At 41.3% G+C, this 23,261-nt stretch overlaps 1 long non-coding RNA gene across 1 annotated transcript; it reads left to right on the plus strand.

Moving 5' to 3' along the window:
• Positions 1-263: 263 nt before the first annotated feature.
• Positions 264-21,929, plus strand: LOC132655221 (uncharacterized). Its single transcript, XR_009592952.1, has 3 exons — positions 264-416; positions 17,689-17,819; positions 21,742-21,929. It is a non-coding gene; the product is annotated as an uncharacterized LOC132655221 (long non-coding RNA).
• Positions 21,930-23,261: the final 1,332 nt, after the last annotated feature.

The raw sequence follows: 23,261 nt of genomic DNA on the forward strand, positions 1-23,261 counted from the left end.
TCAGGCTACTGCTAAGTTGGGTCATTTTCCTTTACAGTGTTACGTAAGCACACGCATTTTGCTTGGTTCCTAAATCAGACAAATGTTTTCTCCATCCCAGCTCCCAGGAGCTTAGCACAGGAAAGCATTCCATCAGCCACTTCAGGAGCAGGCCATTACAATGCTCCTCTCCAGGTCCCTGGAATCGCTTTCCCAGCTCCATCCTGCTTTCAGCCTGTGCGGCTGGGTCACGAGGTGTCCGCGAGCGCCTCCTGGTGGCGCGAAGGCCGACGCCTCGGCCTGCGGCTGCGCTGTGCCCCTCCCGGCGGGCTGGGGTCCGCGCAGGCCAGCCCTGAGGGTGCAGGACAGGCCCCCCAGCGCGGCGCGGCGCCGAGAGCGCGGTGAAGATCCCGGAAACGCTGCGTCCTCTAAAAGCGGTAGGAAGTGGAGCGTTCAGTCCCACTTCAGTTCATCCTGAGCCGTGACACTGATAACTGAGCTCGAGCATGGTTCCCACTTCCTAGCCTCGGCGTTGCTCAGAGGCAGAGTAACCGTCACGGGACTCCTAGCTGGCGGTTTCTAAGCCTCCTGTAACGTGTAAATTAGGCGAGCTGCAGCCGTTGGAGTGCCCTCTGACAATGTCTGTCCCTCAGCTTGGCGGCCGCTCTACCGCTCCCTACGCACTTGACCTGATCGGCAACGTACTGCACCCTGAAATGTTTATACTGTTAAATGAATTTTTAATCTAACTTTTACAGCATTCAATTTCAGTTTCATCAGCCTTCCACAGTGCAATATCTAATGTTTTAAAATAAGCTAGACAGTTAAAAGGAAGGAGGGGGAGGGGAAGAATCGCCGTGTTATGAAGCAAATGATTAATTAAAGCAAATTAGATTCTGGCAGCTATTGCTATAATGGTGCATTCCCGACCAGACTAATAAATCTTCGTTGAGAATGCGCTTCCATGAGGTTCAAGAGTCACCTGGGAAAGGACACTGTTGATGACTACAGTCATGTTGCTGTTAGTCTGATTTTCTCCTGCTCTCTGAAATAACAACTAATATTTTTCAAACATTCGGAGTGCATCCATGAGTCTGCTTTTGCTCAGTCTGTAGGGGTGGGTTGGAGGGGGGCTGGAAAGCTGGAAAGTTTTCCCTGTGTGACTCAAGTCAGTCACCGGTGACTGAGACAGATGCCGGCAGACCCCAGCCGGTCCGAGGATCACAGGATCATGGCACCTCGCCCGCCCGTCTGCAGCAGCAGCTCAGGGCTGGGGCAGATCCCGAGATTTCTCTGCCCCCTGCAGCTCTCTCCTCCCCTGTTTGAGAGGCTTGCCTTCTCCCCTCTCCTGATAGCTGGCATCTCCGCGTTGGGGCAAGTAACAAAATCCAGCCAAATGCCGCTGCCGTGTCACCAGGCTTTGCAGCCTCCGAAGGCACAGAAGGGAGAAGCTGACAGCCATTTCAAGAAAGGGTCCACATTCTTGCCTGTATTTAGACTATTCAGACTGTTGCCACTTAAACCAGCCTTTAATAATTTCAGATATCAACTGTTACGGGGGGTTTCTTCAAAACAATGCTTGTGATTGCCTAACGTGTATGTTTGAAGGTGTGTTGCCTACAACTTTCCGTCTGCTCGGCCCCTGGTTTGGATGCTTTTTGCCCAGACCCCAGCAAATGCCTGTGTAAAGCTTAAGTGCTGTTCACCATGGCCTCCACTCGCCGCATGTCACCTAGCCTCAAACTCATCAAGACAAGGCACAGATTTATTTGGAGTCTGTGGTGTTGTGACAGGGAGAAAACAGTTTTAAAACAATAGTATGCATACCCCGAATAAATTTATCTTGAGACTTATTAAATGAGGGGGATGGGAGGCCATAAGTCTCCAGGGCGAAATTTCAGATTGCAGTAAATAGTCACACAGCGTTAAATGTTCGTGCGGGCTTGTAAACAGTGTGCCTCAGGAAACCCCGAGATACAGTCAAGCACATCAATAGGCCAAGACCCTCCAGCTGCCATGTGTACCGAACCTCCGCCCCTGCCATCACTCTGCTAATTTTGATTACCAAATGAATTGGCTATGAAAAAAGCCCACAAATTTAGATATATACAAATAAGTATTCGACTGTGCTCCTTTTAAGGGTGGATTGTGGAGAGAGCTACAGTTACCCAACCAAGTGGTTTCCTGGGCCCACCACCTCATCACTCATCACGCTCCCATCCCCCACAGTTGAGCACGCTTCTCTTTTCCTCGGGCTCCCTCTCAGCTCTCTGCAGCACAGATTCCTGGTGCTATGCAGAATGGAAAGCAGCCTGCGGCGCTGCTCAGCATGGCAGCGCAGCCTCTGGCCGCAGGGTTTTTGCAGACAGTTTTAAAAAGATCCGGTGTTGCATGAGTTAAAAAAAATTCCCCCTGGAAAAGCTAATTATTGCATGCAGATACTTCTTTGTGTGATCAAGGAGGGGACAATTTAATAGGCTCTGTAATACAACCAAGAACAAAATTGCTTTAAAGGAAGTCTCTTGTTGAGTGACAACTCTGTTGCCTGAGCCAATTAGGTCCCAATAAAGAGTGTTGAATTGGCTCCTGCTTTCTCATTAATTATGTTCTGTCACAGACATGGGGCTTGATTTAGCAATTTTGTATTACATTAAGATACTGAAAGGCTGGGAACAAATGGCTCAGTCTGATAATAGGCATTCTCTACACGGCGTGACATTTACTATCCAGCTGTCCGTAAGGCAGCCTAGCACTTCAGTTCAGGGTTTATTTGTCATTGCTTCAAAGGGACACTCGGCTTTTCACAAAAAAAGAAACAGAGAGGCTAATAGATAGGACAAAATGTACTGCTGATATGCTTTATTAGAGCAGGGATGCTAGGGCTTTGCTAACAAGCTCATCCGTTGGGACTCAGCCGAGCTGGCTGCCAATCATCCTGCACACAAAGGCGCACTAGTTAACAAGGAGAAACGAATTACAGACACTTATTCTGCCGGTGGGATCACAAATACACCAATCTGTGAAAGAGGCACAAACTCCAGAGACAAACTACATATTTGTCAATAACCTCCTAGAAAGAGCCCTAGTAATTCTTTGAAGACCTTTGATTTCGCATCCCTCTAAAATACATGTATAGGAAATGTTTTCGTTACCATGACATTCTTCCTTTGTTATTTGTACAAATTTTCATCACATTAAAAACAGAAAACCAAGGAGGTCTGCAAATGTTTTAGTGGGTCTCTAGACACTACTTTTCATATCCCCCCACAGGGAGCTGATGCTTTGGTTATTTCATTAAGACCAACAGAAAATTAAATCTTTAAGCTTTAGGTTTGAGCTGAAATTCAGCACACGTTAAATAATCTATAACTCTGGGTGTATTGTGTATACAGAGGACAAGAATAAGATTGGGAACTAAGCAGAAACTGAGTGCCTTTAGTCAAGCAATTAGATGGCATTTTAAGTTGGAAATACACACACACATATGTACATATATATATATATATCACATATATGGATACGTATATAAAATGTACCCATATAAAATTTGCAATCCATAAATATAAACCTGAATCAATATCTCTATATAGTAAATATAGCAGAGCATTTCATACACTGTATCTAGGAGCTGAACCCAAGTCCCTGGCCATGACATGATCAGCATCTTTTTCTACTTGTGTTATTTAAGAAATTTCCTAAAAATACAGCACAGGGCAGTAACCTTCAACTCGAGCTTATCTGCTGACCATATGAGGTTAATCAAATCTGAAAACGTCATGTTCGGATTAATTACACAGTTCCTGGAAACCGTGCGGTGTTCATCTGACTGCAAGCTACATCTACGCACCTGATTTAGCCTTCCCGCCATCTTGGATGGGAGAACTTGAAGCTCAGCAGTGGGAGAGATGAAGTGCGAAAGCTTAGAGATGTCCTGTGGGAGCTTCTCTTTCCCAACAGAAGCCAAAGGTGTGTGCAAACCTGCTCCAAAGAGAACCATCTGTCTCTCTATCTCTTGTGCTTCTTGTCTGCCATGACAAGAGCTGTACCTGAAGCTGCAAGACACCTCAGGAGGAAGAGCCCTCCCACCTAATCGCTCTGCCTCCGCTGCTTAACCAGTGATCACTTTACTTCCTCTGGCTCTGGAATTATTCTTTTGTCTTTGTTGACTGATTGTCACTCCAGGATGTGAGGTCATGAGGTGGAAGTGGAGGATGCCCCTAAGTCTAATAGTCTATATCACATGTCCTTCTCATCTGCAAAAAAGGCCAGGCAAAAATGATTTATTAAAGACAACAACTCTATCCACACCATCTCCAAAACTTTGCCTGACTTCTGAGTATTAAAATAAACCTTGATAGAAGCACACTCCAAATATCCACTTTATTTTGAAATCAGACCACAAGCCAGAGAAATGGCTCAGTTGGCAGTGGGCTCACTGTGGAAGTGTGAGGACCTGCATTCAGACCCCAGCAGCATGTCAAAGCCAGCTGCAACAGCCTGGGTCTGTAACCCAGGGCTGGAGGGGAGGCAGTTTAGAAAGAGGCGGATCTCTGGAGCTTGCCGGCCAATCCAAGCAAGCCAGCCAGTCAGCTCCAAGTTCAGGGAGAGACTCTATCTCAAAAACTCAGGTGGAGAATGGCTAATTGAGACACCCTCTGTTAAACTCTGACCTCTAGACATATATGCACAAGTATTACACACACACACACACACACACACACACACACACAGAGAGAGAGAGAGAGAGAAAGAGAGAGAGAAACATGAAACAATGCCCTAAAAATAGAAAAGAAGTAAACAGAAATCACAAAAAAAATATAGTGCTGATATTTAGCCCATCCCTTCATTCCCCACGAGAAAGCACTTGTACGCAATTTCTCCACTCTAACAACGCTTGAGAATTATATACTATTTAAAAGCATGGATTGAACACAGATCTGATTGAAAGAGCTTACAATCTCAAGGAACCATGAAATTCTTATTGCTCTAAAATTTACTATGTTTCTATTTTAGAAAAGCCTTCACAACAATAATGTACATAATAGAAGGCAGAAACACTTGATCCTCACTTAGCAGGCCTTTATCTTTGCCGTCCAAGTGCTCCATGAAGTTGAACCTCTCAAAGAGCCTGGCCACCCTCAGGCAGAAGCGAAGGTATTTATATAGACATTAAGTATTTATGCAGCGATTTACACTTTCAGAGTCTTGTAACCATTCATTAGTTTATCCAAATAACTTCCTTGTGAAGTACGAAAGAGCTTTGTTTCCCAGACACAGAGAGCCGGGTTCAGGGAGGTGACTGACACAGCGCAGAGGCCTTAGGTCAGACACAAAGAATTACATCTGAGAAAAGGTTTCCTGAGGGGCTTTGTGGAGCCTTCTCTTCTTCAAGACTTTAAAAGCTGATTGGACCCCTACAGAAATGCTTTGCTTATGAAGAATTAAAAAGGTGGTTCCCACCCTCACAGCCCTCTTAAAGTACATCCACTCGTGGAAGAGCGAGGAACAGGGTGGCCAGATCCCAGAGGACACAGGAAAGAATCACAGGAGTGCCTAGGGATCTTTGGAGAAACTGTCTTGGTAATGTTTTCTAGGAATTTATCACCATGGCCATGCCAAAGCAAAGGTGTGCAGGCCCAGTGTGCCCAGCTGAGCTTGCCCCAGACACCCATGTTTGTCACTCCCAGCAGCCCATGTCCCCTCCTGCTAGACTGACACCTACAGTAGCAAGCGTGTGGCAGCCTTCATATGACTCATATGTGACAGGCTCATATGACTGTGAAGGCACAGAGATGGGAGTGAAGGAACTGCTTTGCAGCCCCCAGATGACGCTGTCCTGGCTTGTCCTCTCACAAGTGCCATTGTCTTTTCTAGAACCCTGATGGCTTCCGAAGTTATTTCCAGACTCTTGGAAGACCCCATTGCAATCCTCTTGGGTGCTGGGATCTACATAGCTATAGACCTAAACCTTATATTGTCCCCTTTGATTTTGAATGAACATAATTGGCTTTCTATTATACATACACACCAGATACAAACGAAAGGAGAGGGTTTGAAGAAGAAAGTTGGGTTGGGGAAGCAGCAGCAGCCTCCCTGAAAAGCCTTCCTCCCCCATGTCACCAGGTTCTTCAATGGACGGAGCTGGAACTCGGGCCTGCTCCTCCTCATCGCCAAGGCCCAGCGTCCTTTGTTTGGTCGGCTTCCCTTTACTTTGATAACAGCTTCATTGAAGTATAACTTGCATATCATAGTTTGTTCTGTTTAAACTGCAATTCAACAACTCTTAAGATATTTTCAGGAGTATACATCTATTATGCTCTCAACTTCAGGTCATAGCGCCCTCCCCTGAAAGAAAGCAAACGCCTAGTAACAGTCATTCTTCCTTTCTCCACGTGCAGGCAAACACTAGTCGGTTTCCTCTCTCTACATATCTGCTTGCTAAGTATTAGACGTAGGTGCAATTACACAATATATGCTCTTTGTGATTACCTTCTTTCACTCACACTGTTTGCAAGATTCACCCATGTTTGTAGCATGTATTGTACTTAAGTTACTTTTAATTGATTCATTATATTCACTTTATAGATACAACACTATTTATCTGTCCACCATTTGATGGACAATTGTGTTGGTTTTCATATTTAGCTTGTGTGTCCTAAGCTACTATGAACAGTCATGTAAATGTTGGTATGTGATATGTGTTTTCCTTCTCTTGGGAACATGTGTAGCGTAGACTTGACCATATTGTAGCTATGTTTGGCAGTATGTTTGCCAAAGTTTATGCTCACTCTAGTCTCACCAACAACGTAAGAGGGTCACAATTTCACCACATCTTCTTCAGCATTGTTATTCTGTCTCTTTTGTTATCGCTATGTAATGTGGTGAGAATAGAAAGTGTGTATTTATCTGGTAACTAATAATGTTGAGAATATTTTCATGTTCTTATTTGCCATTTCTAAGTTTTATTTGGAAAAAAATGTCTCTTCAGAGTCTTTGCAGATTTTTCAAATTGGCTAGGTGATTGATTGTTTTGTTATTGAGTTACAACATGGTTGGCTTTCCAGATTAAAAAAAAATATTTCTTATATTCATGATTTACAGATTTTTCGACTAGTTCTTGAGTTGTCCTTTAACTTTCTTTTTTATTGAAAAGAATTTTTTCTTCATACAGTATAGTCTGATAATTGTTCCCTTCCCCTTCCCTTCCAAAAGCCTCTCCACATCTTCATTTTCTCTAGCTTTAGAAAACAAACAGCAAACAAATCAGAATAAAATAAAACAAAACAAACAAACAAACAAAGCAACCACAACACATGTAAACTCAAAACCAATAAAAACACAAAATTAGATACCATAATACACAAGCAAAAGACAAGTATGGGAAAAAAGAAATCCCGAACACAAAAAACATTAGACCAAGAACATCTCCACTTGTATCAATGAGTTCATTTGGTATTGGCCATCTACTTCCAGGCACGAGGTCTGCCCTTAAGTGTGGTTTGTATATGCAGTAAAACTTCATTGAAGAAAACTAATTCATCCTTTGCAAGTGGTTGTCAATTGCAAATAGAATTTTTGGTGAGGGATGAGAGCTCATACCTAATCCCCTTCTCAACACTGGGATGCCGTCCAGGTGGGAGCTGTGCAGGCCCTGTGCGTGCTGCCACAGTCTCCGTGAGTTCATGTGTGCTGGTCTTGTTGTACCTGGAAGACACTGCTCCTTTGTATCACCTATTCCCTCTGGCTCCTACAATCTTTCTGCCTTCTGGTCCACATAGTTTCCTGAGCCCCAAAATGGAGGAGGGGGGCCTGGTGAAGAGATTCAGTTTAGGACTGAGTGTCCTGAGGTCTCTCGCTCTCAGTGTAATTGTCCAATGATGGGTATCTGTGTTAGTGCTCATCTACTGCAGGAGGAAGCGTCTCTGGTCATGACTGAGCAGCACTGATCTAAGAGTACAGCAGAAAGTTGTTGGGAGTCATTTTATTGCTATACTCCCTTACCAGAACAATACTATGTGTTTGTTTGTTTGTTTGTTTGTTTGTTTGTTTTCCCTAAGCCAATGGCCTGTCTAGTCTAAGGTTCTTGGCCGTCTGAGCAGTGTCAGCCATGGGTTCTCTTTCATGGTATGGGCCTTAAGTCCAATCAAATAATAGCTGGGTGTTTCACATTTGTGCTAATACCAGCATACATAGGCAGGCCATCACTGTAGACCCCAGGTTTGTCCCTGGGGTGGTGGTTACCCTTCTCCTCGGGCAGCGTGGAGAGTGCCCTCCAGCACCGAGAATACTATCCAGATGGGTAAAGTCTCCAGCTAGGCACCAGCTTTTCCATGGTCAATGAGATAATCTACGTGTCATCTACAGCAATAGAACCTCATCAGCTTATGTCGTGCAAACTACAGTTTTGGCAGTGCCCTGGGTTGTTTGCGGGTTTCCATGGGGCCAGCAATTCATCAGATGTAGCTTATTCCTACCACTGGAGATTTCACTTGATGGCAAAAAATGTCAAGTTGGGACTTTGTCTTTCTCACTATTTTGTAACTCATTTAGGTCTCTCTTTATATGTATATATCCTTAAGAAGATTCTATTGTAATAGGTTTCCATATGACCCTTTAAATGGACCTTGCTTTTAGCTGTCTCTCCCTTTATTCCCTCCCTTACTTCTCTCCTTTCTCCCTGTTTTATTTAATCCTCCCATTCCAGTCTCCCTCAACCCCACCTCCTCATAACTATATATTCTATTTCACTTTCCTTTAGGAGTTCTTGCCCTCCCACTAGTCCCTTACTCTATACCTAACCTCTGTGATTGGAATTTATGAATTATGGCATGCCTATTGAAGACTTAAAAACTAAAATCCACAGAGCAGAAAGTACATACCAAATTTGTCTTTTGGGGTCTGAGTTACCTCATGCAGGGTGATTTCTTTCTAGCCCCATCCATTTACCTGTGAAGTTCATGGTTTCATTTTTGACAGCTGAATAATATTTCATTGTATAAATGTGCCACGTTTTCATTATCCATTCATCTGTTGATGGACAAGCAGACTGTATGCAATTTTTGGCTATTGTGTAATCCTTTGAAGCAAGGAGAAATTTATTTTTATGAAGGCTAGTATTTATTGTTTCTTTAATTGGGTGTGCTTTTAGTGTCATAGTTAAGAAGTAATTCACAAAACCAATGTCATTAAAATCTAACTCCTAATTTCTTTGTGGTCTTCAATTCATTTAAGTTAATTTTTTAAATGTGTAGGATAAGGTGCCAACTTCATTTTTTTTTTTCACATGTGAATGTCCCCTTCTCTGAACAAACTGAAAGACTATATTTCTCCTGTTGAATTGTTTTGGCACCCTTAAGAAAAACAAATTAATCATAAATATTGGTGTTTATTTCTGGATTCCTAATTCTATTACTTTGGTTTATATGGTTGTTTCTGTGCTAGGGTCACATCCTCTTGATTATTCCAACTTTGAAATAAGTTATAAAATTGAAAGGCATTAGTTCCTCAACTTTAATGTTTTTTTAAGGCGCATTTGGGTGTTCTGCTTCTCTTGAATTTGCTATGAGGTATTAGCTTGACTTTCAGATGTTTATCTAGAAGTCATCTGAAATTTGGATTTGGATTGGATTGACTCTCTTATGATATTAAATGTAGGGGTCTTTCCATTTATTTATGTCTTTATATTTCTTTTTACTGTGTCTTTCTTTCTTTCTTTCTTTCTTTATTTTTTGCTGTGTTTAATAATTTTTCCAGTATAGTTTTGCATTTCTATTATTCAATTTGTTCCTAAATGTTTATTGTTTGGGATGCTATTTTCTTTCTTTTTTTTAAGATTTATTTATTTATTATGTATACAATGTGTGTTTGCATGTACACCTGCATGCCAGAAGAAGGCACCAGATTTCATTTCAGATGGTTGTGAACCACCATGTATTTGCTGGGAATTGAACTCAGGACCTCTAGAAGAGCAGCCAGTGCTCTTAACCTCTGAGCCATCTCTCCAGCCCAGGGATGCTATTTTCTTAATAGCAGTTTTTTGATTGTTCATTTTAAGTTTATAGATATACAAATGATTTTTTTCTATTTTGATTTTCATTAAACTTTGCTAAATTTATTACCAGTTCCTTAAGTACATTTTATTTTACTTTTTTCTAATTCACCCAGCTAATTCTTATGGGACAACACTGGAATGGCTGGGAGAGAATCAGCCTGACCCCTGATTTGAACATGCAGGACGTCCAGTCTTTCATCGTTAACCATGATACTACTGCTGGTTTCTAATCTCTTACAGCTTATTAAATATTCTGGGCATATTGTATACTTGTTGAGATCATGATAGTGAAATTTCGTGTTTACAAGTGCCTTGGTCTCTGTAGGCTGCTGTAACAAAGCACCTTATCTAACAACAACCAAAAATAAAAAAGCAAAATTTATGAACAATAGAAGCATTGCTAACAGCTCTAAAGAACTGAAAGTCTACAACCGAGGAAGCAGCAGATTTGTGTGGTGAAGACCATTCATCACAGATGGCACTGTCTGTGTCCTCAAATGGCACAAGCAGAGGGCAGAACATTGTTCACACTCATGATGAAATAGGGTTCATGACCATCAACCAAAGCATACCTTCTAATAGCATACCTTCTGAAACCTAATCTCTGTAATTAGGTTTCAGTTTATGAATTTTTAGGGGAGATATTCATGCCGTATGTAATTAAATAGTATTTACTTTTTCTGTTTATTTGCCTATATTGGCAGAACCTCTTCACCAATACCACCTGATGACTGTGGAAACCTCCCCACAATAGAAGGGGAGCAGAAGCTGGAAAGAAAAATATCTGAAGACTTCAATGGTTAAAGACAAGAGACTGGACAGAGTGTGACATTTGTATTGTATAAGAAAGGACATTAAATTCTCCCACTAGAACATCATAAAAAACTAACAGAATCAGCCTGAGCATTCAGAGTTAAGAAGACATTTCAGAGAGTCCTAAATGAGCACATGATGGCTCTGCCCATGTGTCCTTAATGGCTACACAGATAAAAAGGAAAGCAGAACTGAATTCACAGTCTACTTTATGAAGCACAGAGAGGTCATTCTATTGGGAATTCTCTTTTGGTCATGCAAACGCAAAATTAGAAATGTGTGATTATAGAAGACTCTAACCAGCAAATATATATATTTATATTTTTTAATATTTTATATAAATATATATATATATGGTCTTAATGATTGGCCTGTAAGGGCTGTTGGAATCTAAGGAGAAATCTTTGTACTCTCCCCAAAATTCTTTCTTTTATTTTACAAAATATAGCACTGAATTTTTATAGACTTGAAAAGAGCGTTAGGGCCCGATATCTTGTCAAACTCACAGAGATGTAGCAGCAGAACTTTACACCAGCTATGGAGAAATGTAGGAGTGAGTCTCTTAAAACCATCACATGCTGACTACACCCTTGACCTATTCTCAAGCCTGTTACTGCACATAACAGCCCTTGTACCCCTTCTGCTTCTTCAGGAAAAGTGCATGAAGGAATATGAAAATCCCAGAGAAAATTCAACACCTGAAGCAAAGGTGAATTAGTATTTGCTTTCCATACAATATCTAAAGGTTTTCTTATGTTGAAGATATCAACTACTTTCTTCCATATATATATAATAAATGATGATTCATTGTAACTTAAAAACACAAAACACCAAAGAGTTTTAAGTTACATTCATACATTTATTTTTGTGTTTGTTTGCTTGCTTAGCATTTTGTGGGACATTTGAAGGTCAGAGGACAGCTGCCAGTCTGCTCTCTTCCACCACGTGGCTCTGAGGGCTGGGACTCAGGCTGTAAGCTCAGCAGCAGACAGAGTCATGGAGTCAGACCAGCAACAGTTTTAAACCTAAAATCTAGAAAACAAAATAAAATAATTTTGCTTAATGTTTATTGAGGACTTGATTTGCAGACTGGGCTTACAACTCAGTCAATAAAGTACTTGGTGCTCAAGCAGGAGGACCTGGCTTCAGTCCTAAAATCCACATGAAAAGTCTTGTCCCAGTGCTGGGAAGGCAGGGGCAGGAGGGTCCGAGGGGCTCCCTGGCCAGCCAGGCCCTCTGAAGAGTGAGCCCCAGGTCACGGGAAAGACCCTTCTCAATAAGCAAGATGGTTAACTCCTGAGGACTGTTGTCTTACACCAGCGCACACGTACTGGTGCTCACACACACACAAACATGCACCTGAACACATACAAGCATGCACACTTTAATCAATCAATCAATAAATAAAACAGGAACTAAAATTAATATTTGACCTTCAAATATTTTCTGTATTTTTTTAGAATACAGTTTTTATTAGGGAAAATGTTTTGAAGTGATTCACAAATTAATTTTTCCTTAAATATTGTGGCAATGTCATTACTGCAAGCATGTCAATTGAAATTTTGTCCTAAACATTCATTATTTGTGAGTTGATGGATTAAAGAGCATAACTACAAGTCTTTTCCAAGGATCAAATTCACAATTTTCAGATTCTAGGAAAGAAGCTATGTAGAATTTTAAGCTGATTTGAGATTTTTCTAAAGACTAATTCAAGTAACTGTCTGATTGATTATAAGGCCTGTCAATTTCACATATTATTTTTGAATTCTCTGTTAAGTGATGTCATCTGGTTTCCATAAATTAGCATATTTTCTTTGATGTTAAATAGAGTACTTGCTTTCTAACATTTGACTATGTCCATACTGAGAAAAACTTCTTACTTAAATTTTTTTATTTTTTTATTATTATCATTTATTACAATTTCTTCAATTTGTTTTCTGGCTGTGATTCCCTCCTTCATCTCCTCCCAATCCCACCCTCCTTCCCTCTTCTCCCAGGCCCCTCCCCCATCCACTGATAGGGAAGGTCCTCCTCCCCTTCCCTCTGACCCTAGCCTATCAGGTCTCATCAGGACTGGCTGCATTGTCTTCCTCTGTGGTCTGGTAAGGCTGCTCCCCACCTCAGGTGTAGGTGATCAAAGAACCAGCCACTGAGTTCATGTCAGAGACAGTCCCTGTTCCCCTTACTAGGGAGCCCACTTGGAGACTGAGTCTGTGGACTACATCTGAGCTAGGTTTTAAGTCCTCTCCAATCATTGTCCTTGATGGGGGTATCATTCTCTTCAGGGCCCCCAAGGCTCAGTTTTTATGGCTCTGTTGGTCTCCTTTTGGAGTTTAAAAATAATATCAAATTAATGGGGAGAAAACGAGAATTTGGAATGAACTCCCCAGTTCCTTTGATGTGTACTTATTTGTGTTTATGTTCATGTATAGCACACTACTGTATAGCATACAACTCTATAATTGGCAAAACAATAACCACACAATAAATGTGAGTTTATCCTGAGACTATGTCATTGCTTTCTATTAGAAATCTTCTTTGGTTTTTAGCCCACACCTAGTTTCTCTGGCATGTATACATAGTTGCTCATTTTCCCCTTCACAACATTGAACATCTGATGTTACTTGCTCTTGGTTAAGAATTTCCAGTGTCCGCTCTCTGCTATACCAGAAAGAAGGCTTCTCTGGTGCCGAGAGGAAAATAATGGCGTTACTGAAATGTGCCTCTACCATACTCCACTGATGTACCGTAAACTCAATGATGAAAGCCTACTTCTCTCTGGGCCTAGCACTTAAGCATCCCTTGAAGAGAGTGGACGGAGGGTGAAGGAGCATGGCATTAGGCTGAAAAACTCGGCTCAGGTCTGCCCATACTGAGGCTTGGTTGGGAGGATGCGTGAGGGGTTGGAGACATGCCATCCCAGGGTCATGCGGCTCCAATGCAGATTCTAGAGGCGGCCCCACTGCACCTGGCACTGTGTTCCTCTCCCTGCTTAGCTCTGCTCATACCTGAATATTATCGACTAGACTACATTTCCACAGAAGGCTTTCCCAAGCTCTCAGGACCTCAGGTCTCTACTGTCCCTTTAAGAATGGGCTCTGACGAGCAGTGCCCTCCACCCCAGGAGTCACCTGCAGAAACCTCACTGCCTAGCCTGGCTTAGCTCAAGACAGGAGTCCCAAGGCACCCAGCTAGTTTGTATATACAGAAATCGTATTTAACATGAATTTACATTTTATTCTGAAAATCGGTTTAAGCAAAATAATAAGGGTTAGAAAGAGACCCTCTGGGTCATTGTGTCCACCGAACAGTCTATACTTACAGCATAACACCACAGATACTTATTTCTGCCTCTGACTGTTGTAGCAGCATGAGGGATGCCACATGACCAACATGATGGCTTCAGACCCTAATAAAATCACAAAAGAAAAATATACACTTCCACTTTGAATGCATTTTTGTCTGGAAAAAGTGTTATATTAAAATGACATAAATTGTATTTTTGAAGCACAAATTACACATTCTGTATACTGTCATTTGAAGACTATCAAGGAATCACACAAACATACATACATACACACATATACACACACATTCATATACATACATACATACACAGATATACATACACACCTTCATATACACAATCACACACATACACATACATATACAAATTCATATACACATGTACATACACACACATACATACATACACACACACTCATATGCACACACACACAAAGCAGTTAAGGCCAAACACTTTGGCTAAAGGAAGGAGTGTGAGGAGTCCTTTGTTATTATTTTCAGCCTTTCTGTTCACACTGAAATTTCTAAATGTGTAGATCAACAATTTTTGTTTTTCTTAAATATGAACAAGATATTTAAGAAAAGATTAAGGTAGATTAGCATATTTGAAAGTCTTTATTTTTTATACTTAAGAGCTCATGTTCCTTGAAGTTTTCATTTGTGTGTGTGTGTGTGTGTGTGTGTGTGTGTGTGTGTGTGTGTGATGTATGTGGAGGTCAGCAGACAACTTGAGGAAATCAATTCTTTTCTTCCTGCCATGTGAATCCTGTGGACCAAATTCAGGTCATCAGGCTTTGTAATGAGCATCCATCCACTGAGCCATCTTGCTGGCCTTGGAGGGTAGAGGGGAAGCCAGTATTCACATTAGTAATATTTTAGACAACTTGGCATCAAAAGTATAAATTAAAACAGCACATGAGACAGGGTTTTGCTGTTCATACAGCAAAGGAAGATGCAGAGGAAAGCAGCACTTTATGGTGATGCTGAGAACACTGAGAGTCACTTGGCCCTGTCAAAACTTAAAACACACACTCTGGGAAAGCCTCTGTGGTTAAAGCCAACCATGCTATAAAATAATATTCAAATGGCATTCTTTAAATGTCATTAAGAAGTAGCCATAGACATTTTTAGTTAAGAAACTGATTAAAGAATAGTGAAGTTTTAAAATGTAGATGTAAGTCAGGTTCTCAACAACTTAAAATGTGTTTATTAAGTTCATGACTGAAAACTGAGCTCACAGTGTCTCCCATAGAAAGAAAGGTAATCCCAAGCCCTGGGCAGCAGAGAAGTCACACTGAGAGGACCTGTGGGGCACCTTGGCTCCTTCTCCTCCAGGAAACAGAGAAAGGCGCTAGTTAGGAGCTATTTATACACTTAGAGCTCAGTAGTAGCTCTTGCCCCATCACCTACATTCCAATGAAGAAAAACTCTCACAAAACAAATCATTAAAATGTTCTATGCACATGTCAAGGTGTGCTTAGGTGTGCTTAGCTATCTTTAGGAGATGGAATATTTCATTGAAATAGTTCATTGAAATGTGCTGCAGAACATCTTATGTATGAGACTGAAAATCAAACTACCTAACCAGGAAGCAGTTTAAAGTATGGTAAAAATGGTCTGTGAGAAGCCTTAGTGGTTAGGGGGTACTGTCTTGCCAGCTTTATAACCCGAGTTCCATACCTGGATCTTACAAAGTGGCAACTGAGAACTGACTAGCTGTCCTCTGACTTCCCCGTGTGCAAACAGGCATACACCTGCTCCTGAACATATGGACAAAGAAAGAAGGAGGGAAGGTGAAAGGAAGGGAGGAAGGGAAGGAGAGAAGGAAGGAGGGAAGGATGATGGAAGAAAGGAAGGAGGGAAGGAAGGAAGGATGGTTGTTATTTTAAGAATGTGATAGACAGGAGCACAGCACTCCAGATCCTCAATAGAGTGGCCCCAAGTTCTATTTCCTTCATCACCTCTTCTCAGGAGTCTGTGAGGAATGCGCTCCCTCAGGTGGATATCTGAACATTGCCAGTGTACCACATTTTTCATCGAATTCTTTCCTATGGCTGAAGGTTTTCTTTTTAATTATGCCAAAATCTTAATTGTCTGTAATTCATTTCTTCCAAATATTACCCTGAATATGAGAACTGGAGTTCCTCCCTTTATGATTTCTCTCTCGCTCGCTCTTACTTGGCCATTGTTTTAAATTCTGTACATATAAACTATGAACCACCATTGATATATGTTAAAATTAATTTTATAAAACTGTGTTTGTCTCTCAGTTTCTCTTTTAACTCAGCTATCACAGAAGTAATTTAGACTTTATTATTGTTAGGCCCATGGGGACCCCAATTTACAGGGAGATGAAAAGAACTCAGGAGACCGAATTATCGATGCAATAGCAAGAGGTTTATTTGAGCCATCGTGCGCGATGTGGCTGCCCTCACACAATACCAGCGAGAAACAGCCAGGAGAGACAGAAGGCCGAGGTTTTTAAAGGAAGGTAGTGGGGAAATCTCAGAGGTTGCAAGCTTGGCAACACTGGATTGGTAGAGTAGTTGACTTTTAAAGTGATTGGTTCGTTTTAGGCGCCAAGTCCATCTGGTCCCGCCCCGATGTGGGTGGGGGAGCTGTGAGGTCTGGACAGGTTACCAGGCAAAGTTATCTCCTACTGAAGATCTGGACACTCCTCCACAGTGCTGCGGTGTGGAGACCTTCCACATTCCTTTGCAACAGGGTGGAGCTTGTCTCAATTCACCTCCCGCTTTCTGGAAAAGTGCTGGGAGAACTTAGTTTAACAAGGGGTCTAGAATTTATGGAGAAACTTGTAAAGCGAGCCTGCTCCTTTCAATTCTATTATTTTAGCAAGCTTCTCAGCACAAGAACGGAGCAGTTATTAGTGAATTCTTAACCCTCTGAACTAGTCTGGTTTCCTCCCAGCACACACTCCAGAGTCGCATGCACTTTGCGTCTTTCCCTGCTCCAAGCGAATCTTACTCCTCTCTTCCGATCCTCTACTCCAATCCCCAACTTCCTCCTTTAACTCCTCCTCCCCTGGCCGGCGGGAAGTCCAGTCCTATTTTCTCCCCTGCTCAGCAATCGGCTGTAAGCTGCTTTCTTGGCATACTGGGAGACAATGGGGGAGCAGTGTGTACACAGCATTGAATAAGGAGATTTTCAGAAGAAAGATAGGGGGTAAAGAAGCCAGCACTTTAATTACACAATAACCTTATACCTATAAATTTAAGTGCCAATATTGCTCCTACTTCATACATGAAGTAACTTACACTCAGCAAGGTAAAGTGACATGCTCAAGGCCACAGAGTAATAATGCTTTTGGTTTCTTAAGAACAAATTGCTGTATAGAGTTATTTAATTCCTAATCCTCACAACTCCGCAAGAGTTATTGCTTTAGATAAGAAGATGAGAAGCAGAGACTGCTGTAAATGGATTTCTTGCTGTTAGTTTCTGCCCCGGGGCAAGCATTTGTGTCTTGGCACATGATCCTTTCTTATAATTCAACTAATGAGGCTAACCCTTTGATTTCTCAGGAGGAAATCAGTCGTCACTTTGACTAGCGTCTCCACACCTGCAGCTCCCTAGAACTTCCAGACCCTGGCAGCACCTCCACCACCTTCACACTGATACAGAAGCAGCTTAGCTTGAAGTGGTGGCAACTGAGGTAAGCCGTGGCTGGGAGACAGTTAGAAGGGGGAACCAACTGTTTCACTTGAGCCTACAGGTCTAACAGGTCACCACAATATGTACACCCACATAAGCCCTGCTTTCCAGCAAGTGTGCCTGGACTCAGCACCCCCACAACGCCTCTGCTCCCCAGTTAAATTTACACTGTCCAGCACTATAGGGATGAGCCTCGCCTGTTGGACCAGATGGGCTGAGAGTCTCTGTCAACACCAATACTATTTTGTACTAAAATACTTTGAACATTATCCCTGAGGAAGTTTTTTCATTACAGAAGTAAAATTCTGAAAACTTAAAGTGTTTTTCCCAAAATATTAGCATTTAAAAAAAAAACAACAACAACAAAAAAAACTTCATTGCTATTCTGTGTAACCATTGATGAAATGGGGCTTTTGTATTAGAAAACCTTGACAAGCCTCATAAGCTATAAAATTATCCATACGTTTCAAGAACTTTATGAGTGTTAAATTAAGGGTGTGACTGTGTATATGTGTGACTGTGTCACTGTGTATGTGTGTGTCACTGTGTATGTGTGTGTGTGTCTGTGTGTTTGACTGTGACTCTGTGTGTGTATAAGTATGTATGTATATGTGCATATGAGTGTGCGTAAGATGGCGGATGAATGGATGCAATAAATAATAAACGGATTTTGTTCTATAGAAGACTCCAGGATTCATAATGGTACAAGCCTCTTTTTCTCAGAAATAATGAATAAATCTAAATAGCACATTGGGTAATTAATTGTCACTGATTTTATTTACCCATCTCATGACTACTGATTAAAGGTCTGCCATGCACTAAATTTTAAGTTTTTCAATGATGACTAAAATACCTTTCACTTTAAGGAGTTTGAAGACAAATGGACATATGATTAAATTATATAAAAAATTCCCACAAAGAGGCTCACAACTGCCTGTAACTCCAGCTCTAAGGAATTCTTTTCAGGTATGTGACCACCCAAGTCCCCAGTGCTCTGCACCACCCCCCCACATAGTCACATACACACTCTTAAAAACAAAAAGACAATAGATGTGAAATGCTCTTGCTTACACCTGACATGGCTGCTCCACACACCAACTCACATAGCTGTGGTTGCTTGCACAAGCCCTGCTCAACATGAACCCAATAACAACTTCATCAGAGGCGGTGGAGGCTCCCTATGGTCCCTCTCCTAGTTGAGGACCTAGTGGCAGCTTACAGCTGCTGAGGAAGGGAGACTCACTGTCCTCTGGAAACATGGCCACTGGCAGCTTGATCACGTTCCACTGGATAGCATACTTACGGCAGCACGAACTGGATGCAAGAAGCTATTAATAATGATTTCAAAAAGACTTGAAGTTGGGAGGGAGACAGTGGAAGGTACAGGGAGAATTTGGAGGGAGGAAGTGCTACATGGCTATGATCGATACACATTGTACTAATGTGTATAAAACTAGTAAAATATGAATAAGACAGATCTTCAATAATCAATATACTTATTATAACATCTGTTACCTCCTGGTGACCTAATTGGAATCTACTGATGCAAATGACTGGAAAGAATCCAGCATACCCCTGTTGGCATTAGTCCTGTAAGCCAATGAAATCCTTGTATACTATTGTCAACTGATGATTTCCTCCAACAAGCATTTTATTAAGCAAATACCTATTTCTAGCCATTAACTATCCCTTAGTACTGGAAATTGAACCTTAGGGTTTCACATACATGGCGAACACTCAACTTCTGAGCTCCATCCCAGGTTAAGGTCATGATCCTTTAAGATCTCCTTCTCTCAATACCAGCCTTAATACCAGAGATTGGCGTAACGTCTGCCAAAAAATTCTGTGGCTGCGACGCAATGGCACAGAATTAATTTTTACAGCTAGGAGTTCACAACTTGTTCCCTTGGCAGGGAACTTACCCTCTATCATGAATGCTGTCTAACTCACTATGGCCAGAGTTTATCATATGCATATTCTACCACACAGAAGGAAGAGAGAATGAGAAATTAAAATCCATTGACAAAAGAATGTAATTCTACTAGGTACCTAGAGCCTCTAGCAATTGATTTCAAGTAGATACTGCTTGATTGCTTGTCATCTTATTTATATGCAGAAATCTCAACTTCAACTCCTGTTGGAGGCAATCTTATTAGCATTACTGCGTCCTCCATTAGCAACTGTCATCTCTGCTCACTGCGCTTCTAAAGCACTCGGCGGAGCATGGGCTGAGAAAATGAGCTCACTGACTCTGGCACCATCCCAAATATTTGCCACTTCCATGTACACGGTACAACAAATGGATATTTAAACACCCTGGTTACGTACAAAATCCCACAATGAAATAGTAATTTTTGTACGAAGAGAAATACAAAGAAATCACAAAGAGACCAGCTCACATTAAGTTAAATTCCACTAATTGAAAGCTTATCCTCTAGTAATCAACCATCTCATTCTGAAAGACTCTGGTTTCTGGTGTGTGTGTGTGTGTGTGTGTGTGTGTGTGTGTGTGTGTTTCTTTTTCCCAGTTGAGGTCTTAAATTGAGCAGGAAGACTAGTAGCAGATAGTGATAAATTCAATACATCAATGATAACACCTGAAATAGAAAAAAATTATTTATATACATTTCTGTTTAAACAAATACTGTACTGGATTCTTCAAAAAGGAAAAAAATTATGTGGTTCACAGGAATAGAAGACAGGAGCACAGGAGAGGCTACAGCACAAATGGATGTGATGCCTTGAGGTGCAGAACAGTCAGATTCGTGTTCTAAGAGCAGAAAGCATTTCCAGGATGGTTTATTTGAATAGCATCTGAAAGTGTGAAGTCTAACAAGATATAAATATATATATATGGTATACATATATATATATATATATATTACTCCCTCCTGGTTATTTTCTTATATTTAACTGCTAAATAATTCTAGTTTAGGATTCAAAATCATGATGAGCTAAGGTTCAGCATTAAATGCTGCTGAAGAGCTGTCTTTCTTCTACAGCCTAAAACCTGTCATAAATAATTCTGATCTTTTAAGTACAACAAACATTAATTTTTTTTTACTTTGTTTCTGAGTTCAGGAACGAGTCCTTTATGATTTCAACAACAGTGACTAATTTCAGTAAACATTAATTGAATGTTGGATAATTCTTTCCTAGGTGCTGAAAGACACAAGGCTGTCACCTCTCCAGAGCAAGGCCTTATTTATTTAGTTAAGGAATAAAAATAGAGAGGTACTAAATTACTGTGCATGGTATATGTGGTGGGAGAAATGCAGAAAAACAAATTGGTGGGCTATTCCAAGCAGAGGAAAATCACTACTATTTGTGAAGACTAAAATAGGCACCATTGAAGAAGCAGCACTTACCTGGGTGCTGATAGATGGAGAGGACTTTGATGGGCCCTGAAGCATGGCTAGAAATTTGACAAGAGGAAAAGCAAAGGCCCATTGAAGCTAAGAGTATGGACTCGCTTGTATCCCAATTCTGGTTCTACCATCACTTAGCTGTGGGGCTCAGGATAAGTCATTAAAACTGTCTCACCTTGGTGTATTATAAAATTGGGCAAATAAGTTTATGTACATCTTCTGGTTGTTGTAATGGTCAAATTAAGTTAATTAATATATACAAATTGTTTAGATTATTGCCTAGAAGGTGAAAATTGCTTTAAAAGAGTTAGATATTGCTATTCTAAATATATTCTAGATATTACTTTTACTAAAGCAGAGGCATAGTAAAAGTGAAATGTGTCTAGGATAATGAATAATTGGCTACAAAGGAAAACATAAACAGAGAAATAAAAAAAGATAAATTGACAAGGATAAATTGGCAATTTATTATAAAGAGAACTAAATGTCAAAGAAGAAATTGTACCAAAGTGTATAGGAACTATAGTATCAATGAGATTTTGCTTTTGCTTTTAGTCTCGATCCGGGTTACATTGAATGTGCTCCTTTGGAAGATGCATCTGGCTGGCCTTGATGCAGCCAAGGCTGGTGGTGGGAGAGGCAAAATGTGAAGAAAGGCTCTCTTAGACGGCAAACAAGAAGCTGGAAGAATCTATCTAGGATTGTAGTAATAGAGATGGAAGAAGAAGGTGTTCCCTTATCTGTCCATGGTAAGTATTGCTTTAAAGGATCATTGATGACATGGGGTTGTATCTAAGTCATGATGTCACAAAGAGAAACAAACGCTGGGATACACTGGTGTGATAACAGCATGATTGCTGGGTAAGCACCTGTTTTCTACTGCGTTTGAGGCCTCCTAGTGTAAACGTGCTCAAAGCTCTCTGAATAGAAAAGGCGCAGGCCCCAAGTTTAGGGGAAGAAGCTACTAGCATTGTTTTGCTAAGTGGACGACATGTAGCTCAGCTGCCTTCTCCTTACTCATGCTTATGCTCACTGGCTAGTGTTAGTCCCCGCCTTGCTCAGAGAACCTTCTTCTCAGCGCTGGGCAGTACCTTACAACAAGGACCATGACTGGCCAAAGCTCTGAGAACAAACAACTAGTGAGTGCTCAGCCATAGGCAAAACATTTATGTCACCTCCTTGAAGGCCCAGGGAACATGTGGAAGAATAGTTGGAAAGAACAGAAGAGAGTGGAGGCTGGGAAGAAAGCCGTGAATTAGTCTCTTCTGGGAACGGCTTGGCCTTTCCCTTCTGCACACACAGCAGCTGGAGCTGCTTTCACAAGTCCTGCACAGTTTTTGGTACTTGACCCATCTATTGCAATTAGGAAGACATTCACCAAACTCCACCCCTCCTTGAGGAGCTATTGGCAGCTAATGGTCACCAGAACGGGAGTCATTTTCTTCAGTGATGTGGCTACTGGTAACTTGTCCATGCTCTGGTAAATAACTCCCTTCCCATGAATGTGCAAGCAACTCTAATGAAGCTCAGTGGTCCGAAATTTTAAAAAATACAGAGCCAGAGAAGACCTAATTGGTGATTAGAAGGACACGGGGGAAGAGGGGGAGAAGACAGTTGAATGAGGGGAGAATATGATCGCAGTACATTGCAGATGTGTGTGTGTATGTATCAAATGGTCAAAGACTTTTTAAAGTTGAGATTAAAAATAATAATAATAACACCCTCTCATTGTCTGACATTAACCGTCTTGCCTCTGGACACAATGAGCTTGAGTTTTCTAGAAGACCGACATTCTATAAACCCTTAAAACTATGCGTCCAGAAATAGCTATGTGGAGTAATCCTGGAGGCAAGACCAAGTGAGAGCTTGTGGAAGAAACAAGACCAAGTGAGAGCTCCAAGGCAGAGAAAGAAAGAAAAGGATCCAAAGATAAAGTCTTGAGAAAGCCCACTGTGTAGCAAGTGCAAACAGCTGGAGAGTAGGCCAGGAACCAGGGGTGTAAGAACTGAACAAGATCAGCTTGTGTCAGCAATCTCGATGCCGTGAGCTCTTTGGCATCTCCTGTGGAATAAAAT

This window comes from Meriones unguiculatus, chromosome 7 (genome assembly GCF_030254825.1).
Source record: "Meriones unguiculatus strain TT.TT164.6M chromosome 7, Bangor_MerUng_6.1, whole genome shotgun sequence".
Taxonomy (NCBI): Eukaryota; Metazoa; Chordata; class Mammalia; order Rodentia; family Muridae; genus Meriones; species Meriones unguiculatus.